Genomic DNA, 26018 nt, shown 5'->3' with positions numbered 1-26018 from the left:
CCAGTTTTCCCAGCACCACTTGTTGAAGAAAGAGGCTTTCCTTGTTCCATTTGGCATTTCTTGCTCCTTTGTCTAAGAGTAAGTGGCCATATATTTGGGGGTCTGTGACAAGATATGCAACTCTGTTCCATTGGTCTGCAGGTCTGTTTTTATCCCAATACCATGCTCTTTTAATTACTACTGCTTTGTAGTAGAGTTTGAAGTTGGGGAAGGGATGCTACCCATCTTCTTATTTCTGATTTGCTTTAGCTATACGTGCAGTTTATTGTTCCATATGAATTTGAGGAGTGTTTTGTCTATTTCATTGAAAAATGCCATGGGTATCCTGATAGGGACCACTTTAAATTTGTATAGTGCTTTGGGCAGTATTGCCATTTTGATAATGTTAATTCTCCCTATTTATGAGCAGGGGATGTGTCTCCATTTCCTAGTGTCCTCCTTTATTTCTTGAAGTAGTGTTTTGTAATTTTCCTTGTAGAGGTCCTTCACCTCTTTGGTTAAGCTGATTCTAAGGTACTTGATTTTCTGAGGTACTATTGTGAATGGGATTGTTTTTTTAATGTCTCTTTATTCTCTTTCATTATTTGTATATAAGAAAGCCATGGACTTTTGGGTGTTGATTTTGTAGGCTGCCACTTTACTATATCGACTTATTGTTTCTAGGAGCTTTTCTGTAGTCTTTAGGGTTTTCCAAGTATAGTATCATATCGTCTGCAAATACTGATAACTTGACATCTTCTTTTCCTATCTATATGCCCTTGATATCTTTTTCTCGTCTAACTGCTATGGCCAGGACTTCCAGTACTATATTGAATAGGACTGGTGAAAGCGGGCAACCTTGTCTTATGCCCAATCTTAGAGGGAAGGCTTTTAGTTTTTCCTCATTGAGAATGATACTTGCCATGAGTTGTGGTAGATGGCTTTGACTATATTGAGGAAAGTTCCTTCAATGCCCATTCTGCTGAGAGTTTTCATCATAAACGGGTGCTGAATCTTGTCAAATGCTTTCTCTGCATCTATTGATATGATCGTATTTTTATTATTTTCTTTTTTGATATGATGAATTATGTTGATTTACTTGAAAATGTTAAACCATCCTTGCATCCCTGGAATGAATTCTACTTGGTCATGGTGTATGATCTTTTTGATGAGTCATTGGATTCTATTTTCTAATATTTTGTTGAGGATCTTTGCATCTGTGTTCATGAGGGATATTGGTCTGTAATTCTCTTTCTTTGTGGTATCTTTGTCTGCTTTGGGCATATGGGTGATATTTGCTTCATAGAAACTCTTTGGAAGTGTTTTTGATACTTAAATTTCCTGAAAAAGCTTAAAGAGGATTGGAAGTAAGTCCTCTTTAAAGGTCTGAAAGAATTCACTAGTGAATCCTTCTGGGCCAGGACTTTTGTGCCTGGAGAGAATTTTTATTACCGTTTCAATTTCCTTGATGGTGATATGTCAGTTCTGGTATTCCAGGTCTTCTTGGTTCAGCCTTGGGACGCTATAAGAATATAAGAATTTATCCATTTACTCGAGGTTTTCATGTTTTGTGGCATAAAGATTAGACTCATCTGTGGAATATAAACTAGCAGAGTGGGAGACTAACACCCAAGAGTAGTAGAGATAAGGATCAGGTCTACCCCACAGCTTGGAAACTGGCTTCACATCCTGGGGAAAAAGTTAGCTGAGATAGAGAAGGGAAAACCAAATAGAGGATGTGGGGAGGATCCATTAGGGTTGAGAGATGAGAGCTGAGAGTGGACTATAGACTGAACATGAAGGCCACTCAATACATCTATTGCAAACTACAACACCCAAAAAAAGAGAGAACAAAAGGGAATGCCTGCTGCAGAGGCAGGATGAGGTGGTGGGGGATAGGGTGGGGGTGGTGAGAGGGATACTGGGATCATTGGTGGAGGAGAATGGGCACTGGTGGAGAGATGAGTAAAAGATCATTGTATGACTGAAATGCAAACACGAAAGTTCATAAGTTTGTAATTGTACCTCACAGTGATTCACCAATAAAAAATTTTAAAACATTTTTTAAAATGACAATTGAGAAAAAAATAGATTCTCAAAGTAAACTCTGAGGATCCTTTGACTTTTTGTAGTTTCTGTTGTAATGTCCCCCTTTTCATTTCTGATTCGGTTTATTGAGGTTTTCTCTCTCCTTTTTTTGTGAGTCTTGCTAGAGTTCCATCTTGTTTATTTTCTCAAAGAACCAGCTCTTGGTTTCATTGATCTTTCAGATTGTTTTTTGGGTTTCCATCTCGTTAACTTCTACTCCAATTTTTATTATTTCTTTCCTCCTGTTCGGATTAGGCTCCTTTTGTTGATCATTCTCCAAGCTTTTAAGCTGTGAGATTAGGTTACTTATGTGGGCTCGCTCCTCCTTCCTGAGGAATGCTTGTAGAGCTATAAACTTTCCTCTTAACACAGCTTTTGCTGTGTCCCATAAGTTTTGGTAATTCGTGTCTTCATTTTCGTTCATTTCCAGGAATCTTTTTATTTCCTCTTTGATTTCCTTTCTAAGACACTTGTTGTCCAATAGTGAGCTGTTTAATTTCCAGGTGATTGATTTCGTTTTCTGTTTGTGTGTGATTTATTTCTAATTTCAGCACATCGTGATCTGAGAAGATCGTTGATACAATCTCTATCTTCTTAATTTTATGGAGGTATGTTTTGTGGCTCAGCATCTGATATATCTTGGAGAATGTTCCATGCACACTTGAGAAGAATGTATATTCAGCTTTTTGAGAATGAAGTGTCTGTATATATCTACTAAGTCCCTTTCTTCCATTTCTTCCCTCAGATGAAGTATGTCCTTGCTAAGCTTGAGTCTGGTTAATCTATCAAGAAGTGATAAAGCAGTGTTGAAGTCTCCCACTAGTATTATGTTGCTATCGATGTCTTTCTTCAAGTCTATGAGTAGTTGTTTTAAGCACTTTGCTGGTCCCTCAGTAGGTGCATATATATTTAGTATTGTTAGTTCTTCCTGTTGTATCAATCCCTTTATCAATAAGAAATGACCTTCACTGTCTCTTGTGACCTTCTTCAGTCTGAAATCAAAGTGATCTTTAGCCATACTAGGATGGCTACCCCAGCTTTTTTATGGGAGTTGTTCACCTGTAGTATTGTTTTCCAGCCTTTGACTTTGAGCCTGTGTTTGCTCTGACTATTGAGATGTGTTTCTTGCACATCTCAAGCAGCAGAATGTTGGTTTCAATTTTCTAATCCATCCTGCCACTCTGTGTCTTTTAATTGGTGCATTTAGCCCATTGATGTTGAGAGAGATTATTGTTACAGGATTTTGTCCCATTTGTCTACTGAAATGTGGTGTATTTGAGGGTCCTTGTTTTAAAGTAGCCCATTCAGTTGTTTTTGTAACCATGGTTTTGAGTCTATGAAGTTCCTGCGCTGTTGTTTTTCTGTGAAACTGTGTGTTGTTCTTTCTGTTATGAATAAGAGTCTAGCCGGGTAAAGTATTTTTGGTGAGACATTTATTTCATTGAGTTTTTTCACTATATCCCACCACTGTTTTCAGGCGATGAGGGATTCATCAGACTAGTCGGCTGTGAATCTTAAGGATGCTCCTTAATAGGCAATTTCTTTCTTTGATCTTGGTAGTTTCAGGATTTTGTCTCTATCTAAGGTTTTGGTCCTCTTGATCAGGATGTGTCTTGGGGTATTTTTATTTGTATTTCTTCTAGCTGGTACCCTTCGGGCCCCTGAATGTGGTTGCATGTTTTCTTCAGTTCTGGGAACATCATAGCAATGATGTCTTTGACAGTTTTTCTTCATCAGGGTTTTCTTCCTGTCCCTCTGGGACTCCTATAATTCTTATATTAGTATTCTTGGCCTAATCATGATCTTCTCTTGCCATCTGTTCTTTTCCATTTTCTGTTCTTTTCTATAGAGTCTCTGGACTTTATCTTCATGCTCACTGATGCTGTCTTCAGCAGTTGTTACTCTACTGCTGAGGTCTTCCACTGAGTTCTTTATTTCACTTACCAGGTTTTTCAGGTCTGACATTTCTGTTTGTAATTTTGTTTGCATTTTCCACATTTCTACCTTCAAATCCTCTTGTAGTCTATAGGCATTGCTTTCCATTGTTTCTTTTTAGCTCCCTAAGCATCCTCAGTAACTCCTTTCTAAATTCCTTGTCAGGGAGGTTGTATAGCACTTCATTGCTGTTGGGATCTTCTTGGCTAGCCTCTTCAATAAGTAAGCTTGGTGGGGATCTGTGTTGTTTTACCATTGTGACCTATGTCGCTTAGCCCTTCACACTCACTGTTACTATTCTGCTTATGATGCAATATTAACTGAGGTGGGTTTACTGAGTTATTGGCTAATATGTTTCTGGTGGTTAAGCTAACCTGGTGAAAGTTCCAACTAAGAGGGTAACTTCTGGTTCTTGTGGAATATAGAGGGGGGAGAATAACACTAACACGGCTACGGCTCCAGGAAGGAGCCCTGACACAGGCCAATACCTGGATGGGATGAGCCTCGTTCAGGGTTTTGATGAAGTCTGACCATCTCATAGGTGGATGGCCATGCGATCTTTTGATGTCCTGTGGAATCCAGTCAGTAACAGCTCTAGTCCAGTGGTCACCTCTAAATCGCATTATGTGTCTGGCCCATCTGATTTTCGACACCTTGGCAAAAGATACAGCGTCCTTGATTCTTGATCGTCAATGGAGGTCAGAACTCCAGATTCCTTCTCTCACTTGAGTGAAATGTGATAGTCCAAGCAGAGCTCTTTTGATTCCTCTTTGGGATACCTGAATAGTGTTCTCATCCTGCTTTCATAGGACCCAAGTCTCTGAGGCATATATCAGTGCAGGAAGAATGGTGGAGTCGAAAAGATATGCCCAGAGCCAGAGGTTCTTCATCCTCTTAACCACTTCTTCGACAGTCTTGAAGGTTCTGCGCTGCTCTCTTCCTCCTACACTGTTCTGGTGCCAAGCCATTCCTCATGTTGAGTTCTCGACCCAGGTACACATAGCTGCTACATTTGGAGATATTCATTACATTGAGAGCAAATGGAACATCAGGGAATAGTTCATTTTTCATGAACATTGCCTTGGTGAGATTCAGCTGCAGTCCTACCTTTCCACACTCGTGGTCAAAATCAGCCAGCATTTGTGCCGTTTGGCTAATGTTTGGTGTTATTAGAATGATGTCATCAGCGAAGCAGAGGTGGTGTAGTTGCCAACCGTCTATCTTCACTCCATTCGTGAATAGTGTAGTTGCCGACAACCGTCTATCTTCATTCCATACATCATATTTACTTGATTTAAGCCTCAGTTGCTTTAAGTTCTACCACTTAAAAAGCAGTGTCACAACAAGGCACTGGATGGACTCAGGGCAAGCTCTAGGCTACTCTGGCATCGAAAGGAGACAAGCTAAGCCCCATAAATATAAGTTAAGAGCACAGTCATGACAAACTCTGTCATGACTCACAAAGAAGCAACTGAATAAGGACACTTCTAAAGTTAGGAAAGACTAACCTGGCCTAAGGACTGTGGTCCAGAATATATAGTGAGATGTTTCCAGGAAGAACCAATCTTTAACTTTAATATATCTTTTAACTATGTTCATACAAGCAGAATCTCTTGCCCCTGCTTCTAGCTGTCTTCACTGGGGCCTCTCAGAGGGGGGCTGGTTGAGTTTCCCTCCCTGTCCTGAGCAGAATCCCGGCAGCCAAAGACTTCCAGAACCCAGCCACAGCCATACTCAAGGCCACTCTCCACATGCTCAGATGAGCCTCAACCATGAAGGAACTGGCAGAGGAACCCAGGTGTGTGGGCTGAGATCTCCAAGCCTGCTCGGATCAGGACTGGGCCCCCTCCGCCCAGATCCCCCACTTTCCAGTACCTAGGAGTCACATCCACAAACTGCCCCTGGCACCGTGTAATCCCATCAACGGCCAAGATCCAGAGACTATAAAACAAAGCTCCCTCAAGCTTTGTTAATGTGGCCATGCAATCTCTTATAGCCTACTTCTTCCTCTTGGAGAACCTGGAAAGGTACTGAGTGCATCCTACCTGTATGACAGAGCCTGGTAAGCTCTCCGTGGTGTATTCAATATGCCAAATACAGTAACAATGATGGATCTCATTCCCCTGACCCTGAAAGATCCTCCAATGCGGCACCGCTGGGAAGAACGAGTAATGAGAGTCTGCTCAAATGTCAGGGCGTGGACGAATGGAGACATTACTGGCGACGCTTGAGCAAATCGATGATCAACGGGATGACAGTGAGACAGTGATGTTTATAAAAATGACTAGAAATATTATAAGAAGTAAATTTACTATGACTGTTTAAATGGATTACTAGCTGAGGAAAGGAGAAAGCAATACACCCTAAATGGAATCCCGCCCTTGAGCAGATCTCCTAGTAATCTGGAGCGCTAAACCCTGAGATGAGATTTTGTCCTTGAGTTAATCTCCTAGAACTTCTCCTGAAGGAGTGACGTTACTTCTGTTTGTTGGTATGACGATGTTTAACCCCACCTATGTGTACCCCCACCCTTCATGATTCCTATATAACTAATGCTGTAAGAGAATGAGAAATGAGATTTTGGGGACTTCAGAACTTTGAAGTCTTTGAGAACTAGAGGCTTTGTGAGGACTGGAAGAAGGACTAGATGCCAATGATGACTGGAAGTAGAAGACTATGAGACTATGATGAGATGAGGAATAAAATATAACAAAGTAGAGGACTTTGAGGTCTGCAAGGAGACAAGGATGATGGAACTAGGATGGTAACTGGGACTATGACCAAAACTATGGTTACAACTGTACTGTAAATGGAGAGATCAGACTACGCTGGAGAGGAGAGAGGAATGAACTGACTACCGACCAGCCTGGGCCTGGGCCCAGTTTTTCTTTTTCCCCGTCTTTCGTTTGTCCATCGCTGTTGCCGGCCAGAGGAAAGTTTCTCTGCCACCCATCATTCAAGTCCCTGGCATGCCCACACCCACAGTTTCAGTGAATATATATAAATATCATTTACTAATCATTTCAATATGTATAGAAACATGTTCTTCAAAGAGCTAGGATAGGATGATTGACACATTACAAGTATTTAACTTTCAAAATTAAAATGTTTATGTATCACATAAGTGTACAGGAGGGTGTATAAATTGGCACAATTCTTTTAAGGGACGTTTGTGGGCAAACATAGATGTGAATAATACCCAGAGATAGCAGAAACAAGGGCCAGGAGAACTAGTTCATGGTAAAAAATTGTCCACAAAGTGGGAGACAGAGTACAGTTAAAACAGAGAAGGGGTCACTATGACAATGATAGTTGGACAGGATCACTCTGGACAAAAACTGAAAACTTAATAGAGGTAAAGTGATATAGATGATAACCTTTCGGCAGCAGTTTTCAAACCACAGTGCCTGAAAGAAAGAGAGAGAGGAGAAAAATGTCAGCCATAAAAGACGGCTGCAAGGAAGGGACAGGGAGTGTGTGGAAACTGGGAGCATTGGTGGTGGGAAATTTGCATTGGTAAAGGGATGGGTGTTAGAACATTATATGACAAACTCAATCATGAACATATTTGTAACTGTAAATCTTGTGGCGATTCGATTAAGAAATAATTTTTAAGATGGTGAGTGATTCATCCAGCCATAAAGTGTAAGTTTTGCATTCAGGAGCCCTGTGTTCAATACCTGGTACTGTATGATATAGGTCTCAAGTAAATCCAGGAGTGGTCACAAATAAAGAAAAGAAAAATACACTGTAAAGAAAACCTACTCTGAAGCTATCTTGGTAAACTGGCCCAATAGTGTAAAGTTAGAATTCTTCTGGTGCTGTCAAGCTCCATTTGAAACATATCTGATACACTCCTGGTCAGAGGAACCGATATTTTCAGAAACCATTTTAAAAATTTATTCTATATTAGGGTGCCATTGATTTACAAGGCTGTAAATACATAAATACATTAGGGACACAGTGTTACTAAACATACCCACCACAACACTGAAAGCATTCTACCTCCACAGTTCACTGCCCCACTATAATAATCTCAGTTCTGCAACCTCAGAGTCTAAGGGCTTATTTTCATTGGACATTTTCTATTCCATTGTTTTCTTTCTTCATGTACATATATGATTGAGATTCTATTTCACTTAGCATAATCCCTGAAGTTTTGTCCATGTTGTAGAAAAAAAAAAGCAGCACTTGATCATAGACCTGAATAGATTTCCTATGTCTTGAGACCACAGAATCTATGTCCTCTCACATGCTGTTGGGTAGCTGGATATTCAGACAATGGTGATTGTAAGCATCACAATGAACAGTGTATATGTACATCTCCAGATTATGCTTTTGTGATCTAGGAGGTGAATTTCAATATTACATAGTAATTCTTTAAGTTTTTTGAGGAATTTCTATACTGCTTTCCATAGAGGGTGCATTGGTTTATATTTCTGCTAACACATGAGGATTTTGTTTGCTTGTTTGGGCCTCACACAGTGGTGTTCAGGACTTATTCCTGGGAAGTGCTTGCTGGACTATATGGGATGCCAAGAATGGAACCAGAGTGGTCACATTCAAGACAAGCACCTTAATTGCTGTACTGTACTATCTCTGGCTCAGAAATGAGAGTAGATTTTGTTTTTGCTTTTGGGGTCACATCCAGCTATGCTCAGGGGTTACACCTGGATCCACACTAGGAATTACTCCTGGCAGTGCTTGGGGAACCATCTGGGATGCCGGGATTAAACCCGTGTTGGCCACGTGCAAGGTAAATGCCCTACCTGCTGTACTATCACTCTGGCCCCTGATTTTTTTAAATTTACATATTTAGCAAATGTTTTCTAAACTTATCAGGTTCCATAAATGCATCTATGCAAAAACAAATAAAATATTTCTCTTATTTGGCCCGCCCTGCGCACCCCGTCTCCCGAACCGGCTTGTAACTGCGCACGTCCTTCAGGTACGAGGACCATCCCTCGGCCACGCCCTCCCGCCCCCCCTTCCCGCTGCCGTCTGCGTCCCCCGAATTTCTGAAGCCACTCCCCGCCCGCCCTGTGCACCCCGTCTCCCGAACTGGCTTGTAACTGCGCACGTCCTTCAGGTACAAGGACCATCCCTCGGCCACGCCCTCCAGTCCCCCCCCCCCCCCCCCCGTCAACAGGAAGACACTGGGGGCGTGGCCTGTGTCTTAGTGGGCGTGGTCTCAAAGTGGGCGTGGCCTATTTTCGGAGCCCTGGCCGCTAACGCGGCCGCAGTTATTCTTTCCTACCTCAGCTCAATCGGTACCGTGCATTCCTTTGAAAATTCACTTTTGCGATCTCAAACACTTACGCAAAATAGCCAGTAGCTTAGGCTGACAGTATAAAAGCTATCAGGGAATAAGGGAAGTTTAGCACAATCGGAGCCCCTTATTTCCACAAAAAGGAAGAGGAATAAATAACTACAAGGTTCCAAAACTATACTTCCGTGACAATATGAAGAAGCAGCGAAAATCCCCTCCGCGAAGAGAGGGGGAAGAAAAGATACCAGAAACCTCAACAGGGGCTTCTCACATCTACGACCTCTCAGATAAACAATTCAGAGAGGAAATCTGGAGGAGAGTCGACCTACTCCAAGCAAATATGGAACAGACATCCAATAAATTAAGGGGAGGAGATGAATGAAGCGCTGGAACGGTCTACCAAGAAAATCCAGGAAGAAATGAGAGCAGAAATGAGAGCAGAAATTTCAAACCTTCGAACGGAAGTCTCACAAATAAAGGAATCGGTAGATGAAATAAAAATCTCACTAGATGCCCTCAACAGTAGAATGACTACAGCCGAAGACAGAATCAGTGATCTGGAAGATGAGCTGCAGAAAGCTTATAGACAACAACAAATCATGGCCAAAGACCTCAAAATGGCTATAGAGCGAATCAGAGCCCTGGGGGATGACTTCAAGAGGAACAACATAAGAATCATTGGAGTACCAGAACCGCAGGGAAGCAACCCCAATGAAAAAAACACAGTCAAAGATATCATTGCTAAGAAATTCCCAGAGTGGGAGAAGGCAGGCATCCAGATACAAGGAGTCCGAAGAGTACCAGCAAAAAGAGACGCGAATAAAAAGACCCCAAGGCATATCATAGTCAGAATGACGGATACCATGGATAGAGACACAATTCTGCAAGCAGCAAGGTCAAGGAAGGAAATCACATACAAAGGAGCACCCCTCAGATTTACGGCCGATCTGTCAGAAGAAACCCTCCAAGCCCGAAGACAATGGTGGGACATAGTGAAAAAAATCAACGAAATGAATGCCTCACCAAGAATACTTTATCCGGCTAAACTCTCACTCAAACTCGAAGGAACCATACACTACTTCTCGGATAAACAACAGCTCAGGTCCTTCATAGACTCAAAACCAATCTTGAAAGAAGGTCTAAAGGGGCTACTGTAAGACAAGGAGGAGCCCCATAAGAACAACAAATCCCACAGAAAGATGACACAAAACCACATCACAATAACCTCTCTCAATGTCAATGGCCTAAATGCACCTACCAAGAGACACAGAGTGGCTAAATGGATCCGGAAATTAAACCCAACATTCTGTTGCCTGCAAGAAACACACCTGAACAAACAGAGTAAACATAGACTCAAAGTCAAAGGATGGAAAACAATCCTCCAAGCAAACAACCCCCTTAAAAAAGCTGGAGTGGCCATCCTGGTATCCAACAACATAGATTTCAGGATGAAAAAGATCAAAAGGGACAGCAAAGGTTATTTTCTGTTTATCAAGGGATATGTACAACAGGAAGAAATCACACTCTTAAACGTATATGCTCCTAACGATCGACCGGCTAAATATTTAAAACAACTCCTAACAGACTTCAAAGAGGACATCACTAACAGCACAATTGTAGTCGGAGACTTCAATATGACCTTATCGCCTCTAGATAGATCCACAAGAACAAAACTCAACAAGGAAACACTGACTCTGAAAGAAGAAATTGAAGAGAGAGGCCTAATAGACCTATACAGGGCCTTACACCCCAAAAAGAAAGAATACACATTCTTTTCCAGTGCACATGGAACATTTTCTAAAATAGACCATGTACTGGGCCCCAGAACATACCTCAATAGAATCGGAAAAATAGAAATTGTATCAACCATCTTTTCAGACCACGATGCGCTGAAGATAGAAGCTAACCACTCACAAACACGGAAAATAAAATCAAACACCTGGAAATTAAACAGTTCAATGTTGAACAATGAGTGGGTCAGGAAGGAAATCAAGGAAGAAATCAAAAGATACTTAGAAACAAATGAGAATGAAGACACGAGCTACCAAAACCTATGGGACGCAGCTAAAGCCGTGTTAAGGGGAAAATTTATAGCTCTCCAAGCATTCCTCAGGAAGGAAGAAAGGACCCACATAGATAGCTTGACTTCACGACTCAAGACCTTAGAAAAGGACCAAAAAAAGGACTCCAAACCAGACCGAAGGAAAGAAATAATAAAAATTAGAGCAGAAATTAATGACATCGAAACCAAAAAAACAATCCGAAAGATCAATGAAACAAAGAGTTGGTTCTTTGAGAAAATAAATAAGATTGATAAACCGCTAGCAAGACTCACAAAGAAAGAAAGAGAGAAAACTCTAATAAATCGAATCAGAAATGAAAAGGGGGACATCATCACAGAAACCAGTGAGATTCAAAAGATCATTAGAGACTACTTTGAAGGTCTTTACGCCACAAAAAAGGAGAACCTAAAAGAAATGGATGGATTCCTTGATTCCTACAATCTCCCAACACTGAAGAAAGAAGACCTGGAATACCTGAATAGACCCATCAATGTTAAGGAAATTGAAACGGTAATCAAAAACCTCCTCAAAAACAAAAGCCCAGGCCCAGATGGTTACACTGGCGAATTCTTCCAAACATTTAAAGAAGACCTATTGCCTGTTTTCCTCAAACTTTTCCAGGAAATTGAAAAAACAGGAACTCTCCCAAACAGTTTCTATGAAGCACATATCTCCCTAATACCAAAAGCAAACAAAGACACCACTAAGAAAGAAAATTACAGACCAATTTCCCTGATGAACACCGATGCGAAGATCCTCAACAAAATACTAGCAAATAGGATCCAACAACTCATCAAAAAGATCATACATCACGACCAAGTGGGATTCATCCCAGGGATGCAAGGATGGTTTAACATTCGGAAATCAATCAACATAATCCAGCATATCAACAAAAGTAAAGACAAAAACCATATGATCATATCAATAGATGCAGAGAAAGCATTTAAGCATTTGACAAGATCCAACATCCTTTCATGATGAAAACCCTCGCCAAAATGGGGTTTGGAGGAACTTTCCTCAAGATAGTCGAAGCCATCTATCACAAGCCTATGGCAAGCATTATCCTCAACGGGGAAAAACTAAGGGCCTTTCCTCTGAGATCGGGCACAAGACAAGGATGCCCACTCTCACCACTCCTCTTCAATATAGTACTGGAAGTACTTGCGATAGCTATTAGACAAGAAAAAGAGATTAAGGGCATCCAGATAGGAAAGGAAGAAATCAAACTCTCATTATTTGCAGACGACATGATACTATATCTACAGAAGCCTAAAACCTCTACTAAGAAACTCTTAGAAACAATAGACTTATACAGTAAAGTTGCAGGCTACAAAATCAATTCCCAAAAATCCATGGCCTTCATATATGCAAACAATGAGGCAGAGGAAAGGGACATGAAAAAAGCAATCCCATTCACAATCGTGCCCCAGAAAATCAAGTACCTCGGAATCAGCTTAACCAAGGAAGTAAAAGACCTTTACAAAGAAAACTACAAAACGCTACTCCATGAAGTCAAAGAGGACATGAGAAAATGGAAACATATACCCTGCTCGTGGATAGGGAGAATCAATGTTTTCAAAACGGCAATACTCCCTAAAGCATTATACAGATTCAATGTGATCCCTATAAGTATACCCATGACATTCTTCAAAGAAATGGATCAAGCAATCCTAAAATTCATATGGAATAACAAACGTCCAAGGATAGCTAAAACAATTCTTGGGAAAATGATGATGGGAAGCATCACCCTCCCCAACCTCAAACTTTACTACAAAGCAGTAACAATTAAAACAGCATGGTACTGGAACAAAGGCAGAGCCGTAGACCAATGGAACAGGGTGGAATATCCCTACACACAACCCCAAATGTATGATCATCTAATCTTTGATAAGGGAGCAAGAGATGTGAAGTGGAGCAAGGAAAGCCTCTTTAACAAATGGTGCTGGCACAACTGGACAACCACATGCAAAAAAATGGGTTTAGACCTTGACCTGACACCATGCACAAAAGTCAGATCAAAATGGATTAAAGACCTCAACATTAGACCACAAACCATAAGGTACATTGAAGACAAGGTCGGCAAAACCCTCCACGATATTGAAGATAAAGGTATCTTCAAAGGTGACACGGAACTAAGCAATCTAATAAAAACAGAGATCAACAAATGGGACTACATTAAACTAAAAAGCTTCTGCACCGCAAGAGATACAGTGACCAGAATACAAAGACTATCCACAGAATGGGAAAGGATATTTACACAATACCCATCAGATAAGGGGTTGATATCAATGGTATATAAAGCACTGGTTGAACTCTACAAGAAGAAAACATCCAACCCCATCAAAAAATGGGGCGAAGAAATGAACAGAAACTTTACCAAGGAAGAAATACGAATGGCCAAAAGGCACATGAAAAAGTGCTCTGCATCACTAATCATCAGAGAGATGCAGATCAAAACAACCATGAGATACCACCTCACACCACAGAGACTAGCACACATCCAAAAGAACAAAAGCAACCGCTGTTGGAGAGGATGTGGGGAGAAAGGGACCCTTCTTCTCTGCTGGTGGGAATGCCGACTGGTTCAGCCCTTCTGGAAAACAATTTGGACGATTCTCAAAAAATTAAATATTGAATTCCCATTTGACCCAGCAATACCACTGCTGGGAATATATCCCAGAGAGGCAAAAAAGTACAATTGAAACAACATCTGCACATGTATGTTCATCGCAGCACTGTTTACAATAGCCAGAATCTGGAAAAAACCCGAATGCCCCAAAACGGATGACTGGTTGAGGAAACTTTGGTACATCTATACAATGGAATACTATGCAGCTGTTAGAAAAAAGGAAGTCAAGAATTTTGTAGTTAAGTGGATGGGCATGAAAAGTTTCATGCTGAGTGAAATGAGTCAGAAAGAGAGAGACAGACATAGAAAGACTGCACTCATCTATGGTATATAGAATATCAGAGTGGGAGACTAATACCCATGAACTGTAGAAATAAGTACCAGGAGGTTGACCCCATGGCTTCGAGGCTGGCCTCACGTTCCGGGGAAAGGGCAACTCAGAGAAGCGATCACCAACTACATTGTAGTCGAAGGCCATGTGGGGGAAGGGAGTTGCGGGCTGAATGAGGGCTAGAGACTGAGCACAGCGGCCACTCAACACCTTTATTGCAAACCACAACAGCTAATTAGAGAGAGAGAACAGAAGGGAATGCCCTGCCACAGTGGCAGGGTGGGGTGGGGGGGAGATGGGATTGGGGAGGATGGGAGGGATGCTGGGTTTACGGGTGGTGGAGAATGGGCACTGGTGAAGGGATGGGTTCCCGAACCTTGTATGAGGGAAGTATAAGCACGAAAGTGTATAAATCTGTAACTGTACCCTCACGGTGATTCTCTAATTAAAAATAAATAAATTATAAAAAAATATTTCTCTTATTTCAAGGAGCTGCAAATATTTCTTGGAAAGAGGGAGAGAGAGGAATAAGGAAGAGATGCTTAGACATCTCATATGGAGAGTGTTACAGAAACTGTCTTCGGTCTTCAGCCTCTGTGAATCTCACTCTGCATTTAGTTAGAGCATTGACTATTTAAGCTCTTGACATTTCTGTGTCTCTCAAAATGCTGCTCACCCACTTTCCCACCTCATCTGCAAAGTTACTCCTCTCCATTTGCTTTGTGATACGTTTGAAAAAGAAATGAATTTTCTTCTATTTAAAGCTAAATTCCCTTCTTGTAGTTTTGGTCACATCTCCTAAAGTATATTCCACAACTGAGTTCCATCTGATAAGTAATAATAGCCTGAAGAATGAAATATTGCTGAGTTGCTGACAGGTATTTGGAACTGTGTTACTAGAAGTTTTACATCTATTATTTTATTTTCTCTCTACTATTAGTCCTATTTTACAGTCTAAGAAACTGAGGTTCAAATGTTCCTTTCCTGAGATATTTTGGCTAATAAGTAGTGGAATAAATATTTGAATTTATGGTTCTAGAATTTTCAGCAAGTTTTCCTTGCACTCTACCGTATGCAATGCCTCATATTTCTCCCTCTCCGACAAATCTTTCCCAAGTGTGTTGTCAGGGATGTGGTGAAAAGGGAACTTTCACCCACTGATAGTGGGAATGTTGTCTGGTTCATCCTTTATGGAAGACAGTATGGAGATATCTCAGTAAATGAAGAAGCTACCATGATGACCCAGCAACTCCACTTCTGGATATCTATTCCTGGGACACAAATACATTCAGAAGGACATATTCAACCATTATCTATTACATCGCTTAGAACAATAGCTAAGATACGAAATCAAGCTATGTGTTCAACAATGAACAACTGGACCATCTCTCACTCTCTCTATATATATATACATATATATGTATATATGTGTATACACATATATAAATTATGGAATACTATGCAGCTGTAAGGAATGATGAAATCATTGCAATTCACTGCAACATGGATGGAATTGGAAGGTATCATGTTAAATGGAGTAAACCAGAAGAAGGACAAACACTGAATGGTCTCACTTATATGGAGTCTATAGAATAACTGGATAAGAGAATGGAATGTTTGAAAGGGGGTCTCTAAGATGATCCTTGGCCCCGGATTATAGGAAGGAGAAGCACAGAGAAGAAAAATAGTCGAGGTGGGAGCAGGGGGAAAGAAGAGAGAAAAGAAACAATGGGGAGTGGAGTCCAGGGGGTTCTGGGTACATCCATGACCTAAAATAATGGTGCAGCTAAATATCCAAACCACACATTTAACACTGAAAACAGGAGATCCAGGCTTCAATAACCATAATTAAAGATGTGCCCGTCAATGTGTCAGGGTGGGGGAACGGGGGGTCAGAAGTGGGAGGAAACCTGGGAATTCTGGTGGTGGTGAAGGAAGATCCCAGTAGCAGGATTGGTGCTGGAACATAGTGTTTCAAAAAACCAGCCATGCAAATCATGATGCTTTAAGAAAGTTTAAAAAGTATATAAAAAAGTATAGAAAATTCTGGATTTTAGAAGACTTGCCTTAGAGCAAGTTAGAGACTTGCCTTCTAACTGCCCCCCTTTGGCTTCTAGTCTCTTGCTATTTATTCTGCTTGATTTCGTTGCTCCCTTCTCCCAAAACTTCTGTCTTTGATTTACGATGTCATGGTGGTGAAATGCCATTTTCTTTTATGAACACAGAGCATTGCTTGCACTGTTTTTCATTGTTATACACACACACACACACACACATACACACACACATACATATGAGTATCTTGCCCCGCGCCTGGCTGTCTTCACCGGGGCCCCTCAGAGGAGGTGGATTGAGTTTCCCTCCATGCCCCGAGCAGAGTCCTGGCAGCCAAAGACCTCTGGGAACTCAGCCACAGCCATGCTTAAGGCCCCTCTCCTCCACACGCTTGGACGAGCCTCACGCATGAAGGAACTGGCAGAGGAACCCAGGTGTGCGGGACCCGGAGCTGAGATTTCCAAGCCTGCCTGGATCAGGACTGGGCCTTTTATACCCAGATCCCCCATTTTCCAGTAGCTAGGCAGTCAAACACAGAAACTGCCCCCAGCACCGTGTAATCCCATCAATGGTCAACATCCAGAGACTATAAAACCAAGCTCCAGAAAGCAAGATCTTATAGCCTAGTTTTCCCTCTTGGAGAACCTGGCAAGCTACCGAGATTTTCCGGCCAGCATGGGAGAGACTGGCAAGCTCCCTGTGGCGTATTCATATGCCAAAATGCCAAAACCAGTAACAGTGATGGGTCTCATTCCCCTACCCTGAAAGAACCTCCAATGCAGCACAGCTGGAAAGGATGAGTAAAGAGAGACTTCTAAAATCTCAGGGCTAGGACGAATGGAGACGTTACTGAGACCGCTCAAGAAAATCGATGACAATGGGATGATGATGATGATGTTGACTCAACAGCACTTTTTTCCTTAGTTTTTTGATTCATAAATATTTTATTGTTGGGTGCTGGAGAGATAGTACTGTACAGGGGGCCTTGTATGTGAACAACCCTGGTTTAATCCCAGGCATCCCATGTGGTCCCATAAGCATGATGCAGAGTAATTTTTGGGCATAGAGTCAAAAGTAAACTCTGAGCAGCATTTGGTGTGGCCCAAAAATTTAAAAAAATTAACAATACAGAAAAATATTTCATTGTCATTTTTATCTCATTTCTCTTATAATCAGTGAAAAAGAGCATTTTTTCACATGTTTATTGGTTATCTGTATGCCTTCTTTGCAGAAAGTCTATTCAGAAATTTGCATTCTTTCTTTTAATTTTTTTTTTATTGAATCACCATGTTCAAAGTTTTTTTTATTGAATCACCATGTTGAAAGCTTTCAGGCTTAAGTCTATGTTACATAATGCTTGAACACCCATCCCTCCACCAGTGCATGTATTCCACCACCAAGAATCACAGTAAACCTCCCACCGCCCCCACCCCACAACCCAGTCCCCCACCCCGCCTGTGTAGTTGGTAAATTTCACTTTACTTTCTCTTTACTTTGATTACATACAAACAAAAAAACTCACTATTATTGTTTGGAGTTCCCCCCCCCCCAGAGTCGGACCTGCTGGAAAAGAAGCATTTGATAATTTGTTTTCCATTGCTGCGAATGAGGAGATATGAGGTCATGTGGCCACAGTAGCAGCCGTGAGGTTCTAGATTTCTGTATTTTAGTATTTTAGTGACTAAGTCCAGAGGGCTTTCTGCCAGAGGTTGCATCATTGCTAGCTCGTACCTCTCTACTACTTTATATTCCACATATGAGTGCAATCTTTCTGTGTCTGTCTTTTTCTTTTTGACTCATTTCACTCAACATGATACTTTCCATGTTGATCCACTTATATGCAAATTTCATGACTTCATGCTTTCTAACAGCTGCATAGTATTCCATTGTGTAGATGTACCAAAGTTTTTTAGCCAGTCATCTGTTCTCGGGCATTCGTGTTTTTTTCCAGATTCTGGCTATTGTAAACTGTGCTGAGATAAACATAAAGGTGCAGATGTCATTTTGACTATATTTTTTTGCTTCTCCGGGTATATTCCCAGCAGTGGTATTGCTGGGTCAAATGGAAGCTCAATTTCTAATTTTTTAAGAATCAACCATATTGTTTTCCAGAAGGGCTGAACCAGTCGACATTCCCACCAGCAGTGTAGGAGGGTTCCTTTCTCCCCACATCCACACCAACAGCGGTTGTTTTTGTTCTTTGGGATGTAAGCCAGCCTCTGTGGTGTGAGGTGGTATCTCATAGTTGTTTTGACCTGCATCTCCCTGATGATTAGTGATGAAGAGCATTTTTTCATGTGCCTTTTAGCCATTCGTATTTCTTCCTTGAGAAAGTTTCTGTTCATTTCTTCACCCCATTTTTTGATGGGATTGGATGTTTTCTTTTTGTAGAGGTCAACCAGTGCTTTATATACCCTTGATATCAATCCTTTATCAGGTGGGTATTGGGTGAATATCCTTTCCCATTCTGTAGATTGCCTTTGAATTCTGGTCACTGTGTCTTTTGCGGTGCAGAAGCTTTTTAGTTTAATATAGTCCCATTTGTTTATCTCTGTTTCTACTTGATTACTTGGGTCCGTGTCATCTTTGAAGATAACTTTAGCTTCAATATCGTGAAGGGTTTTGCCGACCTTGTCTTCGATGTACCTTATGGATTGTGGTCTGATGTTGAGGTCTTTAATCCATTTTGATCTGACCTTTGTGCATGGTGTTAGGTCGATGTCTAAGCCCATTTTTTGCATGTGGCTGTCCAGTTATGCCAGCACCATTTGTTAAAGAGGTTTTCCTTGTTCCATTTCACATTTCTTGCCCCCTTATCAAGAATCAGGTGATCATATATTTTGGGTTGCATGTAGGGATATTCCACCCTGTTCCATTGATCAGCGGCTCTGCCTTTGTTCCAGTACCATGCTGTTTTAATTGTTACTGCTTTGTAGTAAGGTTTGAAGTTGGGGAGGGTGATGCTTCCCATCGTCTTTTCCCCAAGAATTGCTTTAGCTATTTGTGGGCGTTTATTGTTTCATATGAATTTCAGGAGTGTTTGCTCCATTTCTTTGAAGAATTTCATGGGTATACTTATAGGGATCGCATTGAATCTGTGTAGTGCTTTGGGGAGTATTGCCATTTTGACAATGTTAAATCTTCCTATCCATGAGCAGGGAATATGTTTCCATTTCTTCGTGTCCTCTTTTATTTCATTGAGTAGTGTTTTGTAGTTTTCCTTGTAGAGATCCTTTGCTTCCTTAGTTAGGCTGATTCCTAGGTACTTGATCTTCTGAAGCACAATAGTGAATGGGATTTTTTTTTTTAATGTCACTTTCCTCTGACTCGCTATTTACGTATAGGAAGGCCATGGATTTTTGGGTATTGATTTTATAGCCTGCAACTTTGCTGTACAAGTCTATTGTTTCTATGAGTTTCTTGGTAGATGTTTTAGGATTCTCTAGGTATAGAATCATGGCATCTGCAAATAGTGAGAGCTTGATTTCTTCCTTTCGTATCTGTATACCCTTAATGTCTTTTTCTTGCCTAATTGCTATTGCAAGTACTTCCAGTACTATGTTGAACAGAAGTGGTGAGAGTGGGCATCCTCGTCTTGTCCCTGATCTTAGAGGGAAGGCCTTTAGTGTTTCTCCATTAAGGATAATACTTGCCATGGGTTTGTGGTAGATGGCTTCGACTATCTTGGAGAAAGTTCCTTCTAAGCCTATTTTGGTGAGAGTTTTCATCATAAATCGGTGTTGGATCTTGTCAAATGCTTTCTCTGCATCTATTGAAATGATTATATGGTTTTTATTTTTACTTTTGTTGATGTGATGGATTACGTTGATTGATTTCCGAATGTTAAACCATCCTTGCATCCCCGGGATGAATCCTACTTGATCGTGATGTATGATTTTTTAATGAGTTGTTGGATTCTGTTTGCTAGTATTTTGTTGAGAATCTTCACATCCGTGTTCATCAGGGATATTGGCCTGTAGTTTTCTTTGCTTGTGGTATCTTTGTTTGCCTTTGGTATTAGGAGATATGAGCCTCATAGAAACTGTTTGGTAGAGTCCCTGTTTCTTCAATTTCCCTGAATAACTTGAAGAGAACTGGCAACAGGTCCTCTTTAAATATTTGGAAGAATTCGCTAGTGAATCCATCTAGGCCTGGGCTTCTGTTTTGGGGAAGACATCTGATAACAGTTTCAATTTCCTTGATATTAATGGGTCTATTCAGGTATTCCAAGTCATCTTGATTCATTTTTGGGAGATTGTAGGAATCAAGGAATTTGTCCATTTCTTTTAGGTTCTCTTGTTTCATGGCATAGAGATTTTCAAAGTAGTCTCTGATGATCTTTTGAATTTCATTGGTTTCTGTTGTGATATCCCCTTTTCATTTCTGATTCGGTTTATTAAGGTTCTCTCTCTTTCTTTCTTTGTGAATCTTGCTAGCGGTTTGTCAATCTTGTTTATTTTTCAAAGAACCAGCTTTTTGTTTTATTGATCTTTCGGATTGTCTTTTGGGTTTCCCTATCGTTAATTTCTGCTCTAAGTTTTATTATTTCTTTCCTTAGGTCTGGCTTGGGTTCCTTTTGCTGGTCCTTTTCTAAGATCTTGAGCTGTGAAGTCAAGCTCTCTATGTAGGCCCTTTCCTCCCTCCTGAGGAATGCTTGCAGGGCTATAAATTTTCCCCTTAACACAGCTTTAGCCGCGTCCCATAGGTTCTGGTAGCTTGTGTCTTCATTCTCATTTGTTTCGAGGTATCTTTTGATCTCTTCCTTGATTTCCTTTTTGATCCACTCATTGTTCAACAGGGAATTGTTTAATTTCCAGGTGTTCGATTTGGTGTTCCATGTCTGTGTGTGCTTAGTTCCTATTTTCAGTGCATCATGGTCCAAGAAGATGGTTGATACAATTTCTATCTTGCTGATTCTGTTGAGGTATGTTTTGTGACCCAGTATGTGGTCTATTTTGGAGAATGTTCCGTGTGCACTGGAGAAAAATGTATATTCTTTCTTTTGGGGGTGTAAAGCCCTGTATAGGTCTATAAGCCCTCTCTCTTCTATTTCTTCCTTCAGGGCCATTGTTTCCTTGCTGAGTTTTGTTCTTGTGGATTTATCCAGAGGTGATAAAGTGGTGTTGAAGTCTCCAACTACTATTGTGGTGCTAGTGATGTCCTCCTTAATGTTTGTTAGGAGTTGCTTTAAATATTTAGCTGGTCACTCGCTAGGTGCGTATACGTTTAAGAGTGTGATTTCTTCCTGTTGTACGTATTCCTTGATGAAAGAAAATGACTGTCACTGTCCCTTCTAATCTTTTTCAGCCTGAAATCTATGTTGTTAGATACTAGTATGGCCACCCCAGCTTTTTTTCTGAGGGAGTTGTTTTCTTGCAGGATTGTTTTCCATCCTTTGACTTTGAGCCTGTGTTTGCTCTGACGGTTCCGGTGTGTTTCTTGTAGACAGCAGAAAGTTGGGTTTAGTTTCCGAATCCATTTTGCTACTCTGTGTCTCTTGATTGGTGCATTTAGCCCATTGACATTGAGAGATTATTGTCATGGGATTATGTGCCATCTTTCTGTAGGGTTTGTTGTTCTTGTTAGGGTTTTTCTTTGTCTTACAGCAGCCCCTTTAGACCTTCTTTTAGGTTTGGTTTTGAGTCTATGAAGTTCTTGAGTTGTTTATCTGAGAAATAGTGTATGGTTCCTTCGAGTTTAAGTGAGAGTTTAGCTGGATAGAGGAATCTTGGTGAGACGTTAATTTCATTGAGCTTTTTCACTATATCCCACCATTGTCTTCAGGCTTGGAGGGTTTCCTCTGATAGGTCTGCTGTAAATCTAAGGAGTGATCCTTTGTATGTGATTTCCTTCTTTGACCTTGCTGCTTGCAGTATTGTGTCTCTATCCGCTACATCCATCATTGTGACCATGATATGCCTTGGAGTTTTTTTGTTGGGGTCCCTTTTAGCTGGCACCCTTTGGGCTCCTTGGATCTGGATGCCCGCATTCTCCAGCTCTGGGAATTTCTTAGCAATGATATCTTTAAAAATATGGAACGCTTCACGAATTTGCGTGTCATCCTTGCGCAGAGGCCATACTAATCTTCTCTGTATCGTTCCAATTTTAGTATATGTGCTGCCGAAGCGAACACAGAAATTTTCATTCTTTATGGAATTGTTTTCATTGTTCATTTTTGTAAATTCTGTATATCCTAACATATTAACCTTTTTTCAGATGTATTTTAGGTTAATATTTTTTTTCATTCAGTAGGATTTTTTGTTTGGTGTGTTTTCTGTCTGTTTGTTTTTTGGGACAAGTCAGTGATAATGAGCGTTTAACTTCTGGTTCTGTGCATCTAGATTACTGCTGGAAGTGCCCTGGGGAAATTCAGTAGCAGGGACTAAACCTCAACTATTTGCATAAAAAGTGAGTATCCTACCTGCTATACTATCTCTCTGACCTAGCCAAAGGGTATCTTTTTGTTTGAGATTATAATTTCTTTCACAGTGCAAAACTTTTTAATTTGATGTAATCCATTTATTTATTTATTTATTTTTATTTTTTGTCAGTGGAACATGAATAACCAAGACACCACTTAAATCAATGTCATGGAATGCTTGCCTATGTTTTCTCTGATATGCTTAATGGATTGGGGTCTAACATAAATCCATATTTAATCCATTTTTGAGTTAACTTTTATGCAGGGTGTGAAATATTGGTTCAATTTAATTCTTTTACATATAAACTGAGAGCACAGCGGGTAGGCGTTTGCCTTGCACGCGGCCAACCCGGGTGTGATTCCTCCACCCTTCTCAGAGAGCTCGGCAAACTATCAAGAACATCTTGCCCGCAAGGCAGAGCCTGGCAAGCTACCCGTGGCATATTTGATATGCCAAAAACAGTAACAACAAGTCTCACAATGGAGATGTTACTGGTGCCTGCTCGAGCAAATTGATGAACAATGGGAAGAGAGTGATACAGTGCTAAATATAAACTATCTCATTTTATATGTATCTCATTATCTCACTATTCCCACTCATATCTCACAATTAAAATAATCTGAGGCTAATTTTTCCAATTCATAAACATAGAGAATATTTTCTTCTTTAATGGTTACCTGCAGTTTTTAAAGTAAAGGTATTTTGTCTTTCTTAAGTTGATTCCTATACATTTCTTGACACAAATGTAAACATGATTGTTTTCTTGTCCTATTTATCTTCTGGTTTATTATTTGTACATAGAAATAAAAAGAATTTTTATATGCTGATTGTATGTTATGCCAATTTACTTTGTTGTTTTGTTTACAATTTCCTTTAGTGATATCTTTAGGGTTCTCTTTGTTTATGTTTTAGGTTCGCATCATCTGAAAATACTGATAGTTTAACTTCTTTTTCAACTTGAATCCCTTTAATTTTTTTTCTTGACTAACTTCTGTGACATAGTCTCTTGCCCCTGCCCCTGGCTATCTTCACCAGGGCCCCTGGAAGTGGGGTGGGTTGAGTTCCCGCCCCACCAGCCCCAAGGAGAGCCCCGGCAGCCGAAGACCTCCAGAATCCAGCGCAAGCCATGCCCAAGGCCCCTCTCCACACGTTCAGATAAGCCTCACACGTGCAGTCGGAGGCACTGAGACAAGGAACGCAGAAGAAATGTATTTCATGGAGGGCCAAGGTTCTTTCTGACTCTGTGACAAAGGTAGAGAGCCCTGTGATCTCCTTTTATTGATCATGGTACCTCTAAAGGGCGCAATACAGTGACCTCACCAAAGGCATCAAAAGACAGGAAGAACATTGAGGCAGTAGAATATTCATTATTTCCTTGCATCTGTAGGCCAGTAATTTTGGCCTTGGAAAGAAGATACAAAACCAAAACCAAAACCTTTCTTGGGCTAAAAGCACTTGGATTTACATCCCAAAGACAAGGCTGAGCCAAAGCCTGCCATTTACAATATCAAAGATCAGGTCTGGCTAACACCTGAGATCTGCATGTCAAAGACCAGCCTGGTTTCTGTGAGAGAAGGAAAACTGCTCTTTTCAAAATACTTAAATTATTTTTCTGGAGGCAGCTTGAAGGGGGAAAATGTTCAGCTTCACCCAAACCAGTCAGGACACACGAGAAATCTCGCCCATTTTCATGGGTCCCTTGTTCCTGTCTGTAGTACGGTACAGTCTACATGGGCTCGCCCTGATAGCTCAGTCCAGCCCCAACACAAATACAGTAACAATGATGGGTCTCATTCCTTTGACCCTAAAGAACCTCTAATGTGGCACTATTGGGAAGGACGAGTAAAGAAAGGCTGCTAAAATCTCAAGGCTAGAATGAATGTAGACATTACTGGGCCCATTCCAGCAAATAGATGATCAACAAGATGACAGTGATGACAATGACAGTGACAGTGTTGAGCACAGTAAGATATATCAGACTTAAAGTTTGGTTCTTATGAGCACTGGTGACGGGATGGGTATTCGAGCATTGTATAACTGAGATTTAAACCTGAAAACTTTGTAACTTTGTAACTTTCCACAATAAAAAATTAAAAAAAAAAAGTTTGGTTCTTCCTGAGGACATTCACTATATATTCCAGACCACAGTCCTCAGACCAGGTTAGTCTTCCTAACACCAGCAGGGTCCTTGTCTCATCGTTACTTTTGGATCATGACAGCATTTGTCTATGACCATGTTCTCAACTTATAGTTGAGTATTGTGGCGCTTTGGCCTGGTCCATTTTGATGCCAAGGTAGCTCACAGCTTGCCCTATATTCATTCAGTCCCTCATTGGGACCCTGCTTTTGGGGTGTTAAGGGCAACTGAGTCGAGAAAGCAGATGACCAGGAGTAAATATTATTGGAGTCAATCAGCTCCCAAGTTACAAAGCATAATATTAATTGTCTTCCTGTGTCCATACAGAAAGAACATTGCTAAGGTAAACTAAGTTCCCTGTGGCAAGGCTAAAAGGACAAACCCAATGTTATTCTACAAAGCATATTATATAATTATCTATTTTAAACCGTTTTTGCATCCCTGGAATAAAATACACTTGGTCGTGATGTAAATCCTTGATCTATTGCTGGATTCAATTTACTAAGATTTTGTTGAGGGATATCCCTATATTCTACAGAGATATGGGTCTGTTGTTTTCTCTTTTTGTCACATGTCATTTGAATTTCGCATCAAGTTAACATTTGCCACAGAGAAATTGTTTGGAAGAATTCCTATGTTTTCACAGTATGGAAGGGCTCAAAAGAAGTAAGTAATAGATCATATTTAAATGTCTGGTAGAACTCATTGGTAAAACTCTCTGGACCTGGGTTTTGTCTGAGGATACCCTTGGTTACAATTTCAATTTTATTGCTAATATTTGGCCAGTTCAGGTTTTTCTATTCCTCATGATTCTTGGAAGGTCATAGGAACCTAAATTTCTGTTTTTTATAGGTTCTCCAGCTTGGTTGAAGGCATAGACTTGCTTATAGTAGTCCTCTATGATGCCTCATATTCTGTAGAATCTGGTGTACCTCATCCCCTTTCAGCTATGATCCTGTGGATTAAGGTTTTTTTTTCCTTTTTTAATTTCCTTTAAAGAAAGTTGTGTTTGGGGCTGGAGTGTTAGTACAGTTATTTACATTTGGCTGATCAGTTTTCCCAGCACCATTTGTTGAATAAGATTTCTTTGATTCACTTAACATTTATAGA

General features: G+C 40.6%; 1 protein-coding gene and 1 non-coding gene across 2 annotated transcripts in view; one reads left to right on the top strand and one right to left on the bottom strand.

Moving 5' to 3' along the window:
- Positions 1–26018, top strand: part of ATP12A (ATPase H+/K+ transporting non-gastric alpha2 subunit) — a 160713-nt gene that overhangs the window by 27521 nt on the left and 107174 nt on the right. The gene's annotated exons all lie outside the window — the stretch shown is intronic.
- LOC129401275 (U6 spliceosomal RNA) lies at positions 22376–22482 on the bottom strand. The gene has a single exon (XR_008628206.1). It is a non-coding gene; the product is annotated as a U6 spliceosomal RNA (small nuclear RNA).

The sequence above is a fragment of the Sorex araneus genome, chromosome 1, assembly GCF_027595985.1.
Source record: "Sorex araneus isolate mSorAra2 chromosome 1, mSorAra2.pri, whole genome shotgun sequence".
NCBI lineage: Eukaryota > Metazoa > Chordata > Mammalia > Eulipotyphla > Soricidae > Sorex > Sorex araneus.
Note: the sequence above shows the minus strand (reverse complement) of the source record. Positions and strands in the feature narration are given on the sequence as shown.